At 34.5% G+C, this 7,461-nt stretch overlaps 1 long non-coding RNA gene across 1 annotated transcript; it reads left to right on the plus strand.

The window, feature by feature from the left end:
* Positions 1–1,001: 1,001 nt before the first annotated feature.
* On the plus strand, positions 1,002–3,491 carry LOC120078651 (uncharacterized). Its single transcript, XR_005482064.2, has 2 exons — positions 1,002–1,088; positions 1,194–3,491. It is a non-coding gene; the product is annotated as an uncharacterized LOC120078651 (long non-coding RNA).
* The last annotated feature ends 3,970 nt before the right edge of the window (positions 3,492–7,461 follow it).

The following is a 7,461-nucleotide window of genomic DNA, read 5'->3' on the forward strand; positions in this document are numbered from 1 at the left end:
TAATAAAATAAAAAAAATGGAAGAAACAAAAACTGAGAAAGAAAATAAAATTAAAAAAATTAAAAAATGGAGGGAAGAAGCAAAAATCAAAGAAGAGAAAGAAAATAAAAAGACTAAAAAAAAGTGTACAACAAGATAAGACAAGGGAAGGCGAAGATGGAAATTAAAAAAAATTCAAAGATTGACTAGTCAACTCATCCATATTTACAAATATTTTAAAGATGTAATATATTTTTAGATTTTTTCTCTTATTCTACTATGCATTACAAATATCTTTTATTTAACTTTGGTCAAACTGAGAAACATTAAAATCTATCATTAAAAAAAGGGAAATCCAAATGTTTTTCTAAAATCTAGAATAATCTTTTAAGATTTGGAGATAAACATAACAATATTTCATTTTAAAAAGGAAAAATGTAAATATGCTTTTAAAAATAAAATACATATTCATCCTTAAAATTTGGAAAGATAAACATAAAAATTTGAAAATTTTTTAAGGGCGGTTACAAATATAAGAATCAAACTAAAAGTATTTTCAGATATAGCACAATAAATCTATTAGTGATATGACAAAATCTTTTAAATTATGTCAGTGATAGACCATATCACTAATAAAAGTCTATTAGTGATAAACCATACTATTAGTAGAAGTCTATTAGCGATAGACCATATCAATGGCAAAAGTCTGACAATAGAGTATATGACTGATAGATTGTGCTATATTTACAATTCTTTTAAAATATTGATATACACTAAACGATTATTCCTAAAATTACTCTCCAATGCAATTACCTTTTTTTACTTTAAAAAAAAAAAAAAAAATCTTCCTTTAATACAGATTATACTTTACAAATTTGACACATAGAAACTAATCCTTTTAGAAAATAAGGCATATATATGGTTATTCCTTTCTATTTACATATATTTACTAATTTTGGGAATCAAACCTAACACAATTTATTTATTTTACTTGATAGAGAACACACGACCAATTTAGCTATAAATATTGCTACCCAATTAACAATAAACCACATCTCACTCAACTTGTAACAAATAGACAGATAACAGGTCGAAGATGACATATCAGTGTAAGTATACCTTTTGGTAATATTTTGTTGAGTTCATCTTCCTTTTTAAATATACTTTTAATCTTAATTACTAAATAAATTATTTTTTAATATTTTTAAAAATAGTCAAATCATGGCCCGCACTGAACCTCATAGATGCAAATACTGCAGCAAATATCATCAAGAAAGAACATCCTGACTTCAGACCAGTTATACTGTTGGCAGGAACTCCAGTAACACGAGATCTTCAACAAAGTCGAGTTCGATTAATTGTTAATACAGAGGAAAGAGTAGTTCAAATTCCTCATGAGGGCTAAATTGGAAACATATATGTTTCATATTAGGAAGTTTTAAATAAAGTAGAATCTATTTCTACTACTTAATACATCAATAATTTTGGCCTTTTCTTTTTTCTTTATTCTTTCTCTTTTTTTTTTTTAAGTTTTATTTAGTATGTCATAAAGATTTGAGCCTCTTATCTCGAATAATGGTAAATATCAATTATTTTTTAACTATCTAATTTTTTTTTTTTTAAAAAAAATGTAGTAAATTTTAAAAAAGAAAACAGATATCAAGTACCTCTTAACCTCTAACCTAAAAGGAAATTACATATTCATTACCATTGAGCTATCCAACTTCGAAATTTGTTGCTTGAGCTTTGTTCACATCTAGATAGTTCATGTCATTATTTCACACGTTACAAGTTCTATTTATTAACCTCTAATATTTATCTTCATTCAGAGAAAATAAAACACATTAACATAAATAAATAAATTTACAATGTTCGTATTCATATCAAGATTTCAACTTTACTGTATTGATAGATATATTAATATCAATAGATATTTTTGTATGTATAGAAATTTAAAAATTTTGTGTCTAACAAGTATTGTCTCTAAATTTTCAAAGTATTTGTGTCTAATAAGTCTCTAAATTTTTAATTTTGTATCTAACAAGTCTTGCCACTTAATTTTTTTCTAAATTTTTGTTCAATAAGTCTCTAAATTTTTAATTTTGTGTCTAATAAGTCTTGTCTCTAAATTTTTTCTAAATTTTGTATCTAATAAGTCTCAACTTTAAATTTTGTGACTAACAAGTACTATCTCTAAATTTCTCAAAGTGTTTGTGTCTAATAAGTCTCTAGATTTTTAATTTTGTATGTAACAAGACATATCTCTATATTTTCGAAATTATGTGTCGAATAAGTCTTTAAGCTTGTGAATGTATCAATATATTTAGTTGTGTAGTTAGAGATAGTTTAGATTTATTGAGGTGGTTTTTTTTTTTTTTTTTTTTTTTTTTTTTTTTTATCTATTTTTGATCTCTTAGTAGTGTATTCATGCCTTGTATTCTTCTCTAAAAGACATCTTCATGTAAATATATTTGGAACATGGTATTAGAGCCAAAGAATCACTACCCTTTGTTTTCCATCCACAAGCGTCGGTGACATGTACCTCTGATCAGCATGTCGTTGCAATTGCCTTTGATCTGTCTCCAATTTCACATGGAAGCTCCATTGTTGCCGTGCCTATGTCGCCTGTGGACCCAAATCAATCGTTGTGCCTCTACGTTCCATCTACAACCAACCACACGCACGCCTCGCCCAGATTGGCTCACCATTGTGACTTGCCCAAATCTGCCACATCTGAGATCAAAACCCTCATCATCGAGCCTTGCCCATCAGTCGCGTGATCTTCACCAGTCGAGGTCCTCATCGTCGTGCCTCTGTCGACGAAAAACACCATTCAATTGATTCAGACGTCCATGCTGCGCTACCGAATGGAGATCCAAGAACATCAAATCTCTGCATTCAGGTGGACCATGACAATCTATGAACACGAACACCAAGATCTGAGCTAGTCCAGGTCGCGCCGCCATGTTCACTCCACCAAGCCATGATCTGTAAGCTGCGTCGTGCCAACCTCACTAAGTTGAGCCGAGATTTCTGAGCTGAGTCAATCCTCCTGATTCGAGCGAGCTGACATCACTAGGTCGAGCCGGGCCAACATAACTGAGCCAAGCTTAGCCAATCCTGCTGAGTCGAGTAGATTTCTCCAAGGCTAATCGAGCTTTCTGAGCCATTTTCTTTACCCTATTTTGAGTCGATCTGTGAAAGCCCTTGAGCTGAGCAAATTTCTCCAAACCAACCATGCCACATGGAGAAAGATCATGTCTTTCACTTTATTACTACGATTCTTGATGGGACGAATTATCTTACATGGACTCATCAAATGAAGAGTTTTCTAATTGGACAACCAGTCAGGTTATCCACCAAGGACGATAATAAATTTGTTAAATGATTAGAGGATTGGGACAATAAAAATCATCAGATCATTACTTTGCTCGGGAATAAATCTATACCTGCCATCCATGTTCCGTTTGATGCGTTTAATGACGCCAAAAGTTTGTGGGATTTTCTGTCTACATGTTTGTAGTCTATTTTTTTAACCCATTATTATCAACTGCACAACACTCTTGTTAGTGTTACTCAAGAGAGTGATCAATCCGTTAAAGACTATTTGGCCATACTTTAGCCCATTTGGACACAACTAGATCAAGTTAAAATCAGTCTTGATCATCTCCATCTTATTAAGATTCTTATGAGGCTTTATTCAAAATACAAGTCTGTTCGTGCTGCTTTGCTACACCACAATCCTCTTTCATCACTGGACTCGACGATTCAAGAAATCTTGTTTCAAGAAAAATGCCTTGACATTGCTTCTTCCAAGAAAACTCAGGTTTTCCTCGCAAACACTCATATACCTGGTACTTCTGGAGCTCCCTTCTATAAAAACAGTAAGCTCATTGGGTACAAATTTGATGACTATCCAAAAGTCGAGTGTAGATACTATCACAAACGTAGCCATATTTTGCACAATTGTCCCACATGACCACCTCAACCTCTGGGATAGCCTTCGAAGTCTAGACACATTAAATCTGTTCTGCCTCTGTTGTGGCTACTGTTGGGGTTGATACCCTAAATCTCGTAGGGTTCTATAGTTTGTAAACATACATCCTATAGTTTATAAACATTGTATGAACAAACTCTTTATGTGATTAATAAAATATATGATATTTTATTCACTTTTTCTGTAACATATGTGATATTTTAGTTGCATTAACCAAAAACAAATAAACTAACTCTAAGGTTATCTTTGTAACTTAAACATGTATGTGGAGACATACGAGTGGATCATGTTTAACTGATAACCTAAATGGTCTGTAGTATATGGATAAGATTGAGTACATTATCATGGTGACACTACGAATATGGCCCACTTTGTAGGTGTTACAAATGTTGTCAAGTGCTACAAGTGAATTGATCCTGATCATTCATGTATTAAACATGTGAGTGGGGATATTCTATACAAAGGACTTTGTATAAGACCAGACCACAAACTATTTAGTCTCATTATATAACACCGTTCATAATAGAGACTTGCATTTCACCAGGATGACCATAAGTAACATAACCCGAATTCTGAGTGAGTTGTGAACTCTAACCTATGAGGGAGGTCCTTTGTATAAGACCGGACCACGAAATATTTAGTCTCGTTATATAATGTCGTTCATGATAGAGACTTTAATTTCACTAGGATGACCATAATCCTGAGTGAGTTGGGAACTTCTGTCTATGAGGGCGGTCCTTTGATTTGCATGGGTGCGTGTGGCCAAATCATCGACTCAAACCTACAACTTTTGGGAGTCGTCTAATTGGGCAATTGGGAACTGAGCTACATAAGATGGAATTCAAACCCTCCCCAAAGCAGGGGTAAGTAGATAAATTTCTCCCTTAAGGGCTGATTCCGGGACTTGAAAAATGTGGCGCCACACCTTTTCTTGGCCCGAGAAGTGATTACTCATAGTGGCACTATGATGTATTGTTCCTCAGTGGAATTAGTGGTACTTAAGGAGTTAGATATAACTACAGGGGTGTTAGGAAAATGATTCTTAAAGTTCTTTAGTAACGTAACAGATGAATATAATCTCCAAGAAAGCGGATAAATTATGAACATCTTCTTTATTAAACGAATGGAGTCAACACGACCGACGATCGCTTAAAAATGATCACTCGTTCGCTAATCAAACACTAAACAATCGTTTACAATCTATTACCCAATCGCTCAGTAAAACTAAACGATCGCTTACTAAATCCTCCGCGATTGCTCACAAACTCCTACACAATCACTGACCTATTAATATTACACGATCGCCTTCTCAGTTACTATACGATCATCTACCAATTACTATACGATTGTTTACCCAATGCTACATGATCGCTGAGTTTTACTACATGAACGCCTAATGGACATAGAAAATGGGAATTACACTGCGATGGCTTCTCCACGATAGCATCTTCCGAACTCCACTCTCGAGAGCTCCTCTTCCTCACTCCTCAATACACCGAATCCCCCTCTTCTATTTGCTTCCTTCTCTTTTTAACATCTCTCTCCTAACAACCTTAACAACAACTCTCAACCGATTCAACCACCAATTTCCCCTTTTCTCTTTTATTCTTTTTTTTTTCTCTTTTGATATTGCCATATAATTGGAGTCCTGTCATTACCCCCACCCTCCACTTTTACTTGTCCTCAAGGTAAAGCTCTGTTTGTTCAGCTACCTCTTTGTCAATCTTCTTCATTTTCTCTTGAGTCATCCTTCAACACTTTTGAAGTACTCGCAGAGCCCCATTCCATATCCTCATCGTACATTTTGGACTAACTTCGGCCTCCGTTCGACTTAGATTCTCCTGTAGAGTAATCTTTCGCCCCTCACGAACAAATGATATTCTCAGATTCTGCCAATTGACCTCTGTTTTCCCCAAAGAGTGTAACCTTTGCATCTGTTAGGCATAAAATTTATCTTCTTATGTCATACAACGCATGGATGATTATAATGCAAGATACAAGTCCAAGTCCCCAATACCAGATTCCCAGCAACGACGCCATAAACTTGTAACGCATAATACGATGATGTGATGATATGCGATACTACTTCTAGATGTATGTGTTATTAACGAAATGCTTATAGTATGCTATGCGTTGTCACAAGTTTCCTTGCGTTGAAACCAAGTATAATTCCACCACAAGTTTCTCGGAGTGATCCGAGGTCGAACACAAGGATTGTTTTAGGTTAATTCTGTTACATTTGTGATAAATGCGACCGGGGTTTTTCAATTTAATAAAAGTGAGGTTTGTACATGCGATAAAGTAAAATCATGCGGTAAACTAAAAATTGCGATAAAATAAAGTTGTGCAGTAAAATAAAGTGCAATAAAAGTAAACTTAAGCTATGATGATATAAGATATAGGTTACACGATACATAATACCAAGTTTGAGACTGACTGTGAAGATTATACAAACAATCGTGTTATGCAGTGGCAAGGCTTTATGTATGAAGCAGAAAGAGAAAAGATAATTAGTACAAACATCGCAAGTTCATTAATTGCGTTAAAGATATAACTACGATTCCGCTTTCCCTTGGCGTACACCTCTCGGTGATCGACCATGTTCCCACATCTCTGTGGTGAAACAGGAATGAACGTAAAGAACGCAAGGTTGCTTCCATCTCTGGAAGTACTTCACGCTTTAGTTAACACACTCTTCTAACCTTCTCTCGACAGATCAGAATGGCATCTTCACTTCTGCTCTCACAGATGAAGATGTTGTCTAGCATGCTTTAGCTGAATATATTTATTTCTTTAACATAAATTAATTTAATTGTTTAATTCATTCTAATTACCAAGGGATTAAGAAAACATCATGGAGAAAGCGATTAATGGAGGAATGGAAATAGACAGAAATATGGAGATCAAAATGATCATGACATTTAATTATAAAATCAAGGGTCTGATACATGGTGTGAATGATTTAGACTAAGAAGATGAGATACAATTGATGATAGAGATAGAAACAAATACAGAAGAGTGCCAACATCTTGACACAAATCTGGATGGAGAAATCGCTTGTCGATGTATAGAGTTAATGGAAGGATGAGCGTCCCTCTCAAGCTTGCTCAACTGGTAGAGTTGATCTAGGTACAGAGCTTCATGGCGAGGATTTGGAATGATTTTCCCTGAGACTCACCTCTCGGCCTTGCCTCTTTTCTTCTCGGATCTTTTCCGATCAGCATTCAGATCAGCCTCTCTCTCAATATACAAATATCAAAATAGCCTCGTATCAAGTATATTTTTTCAGTGAATTCTCTGAGGATATTTATAGATGAATGCTCTGACTCTCTTCCATGTAGACCCCACTTTATTGTTATGGAAATTCCGAAAATGGTGGAATAAATATTCCTTCTGTTATGCAATCAATCCGTAAAAAATGCACAACGGTTAGTTGTACACGTGTCAAAATCCTCCGTGATTGAATTGCTCATTTGCATCTTTCG

This window comes from Benincasa hispida, chromosome 5 (genome assembly GCF_027475165.1).
Source record: "Benincasa hispida cultivar pf3 chromosome 5, pf3_genome.v1.1, whole genome shotgun sequence".
NCBI classification, from domain to species: domain Eukaryota; kingdom Viridiplantae; phylum Streptophyta; class Magnoliopsida; order Cucurbitales; family Cucurbitaceae; genus Benincasa; species Benincasa hispida.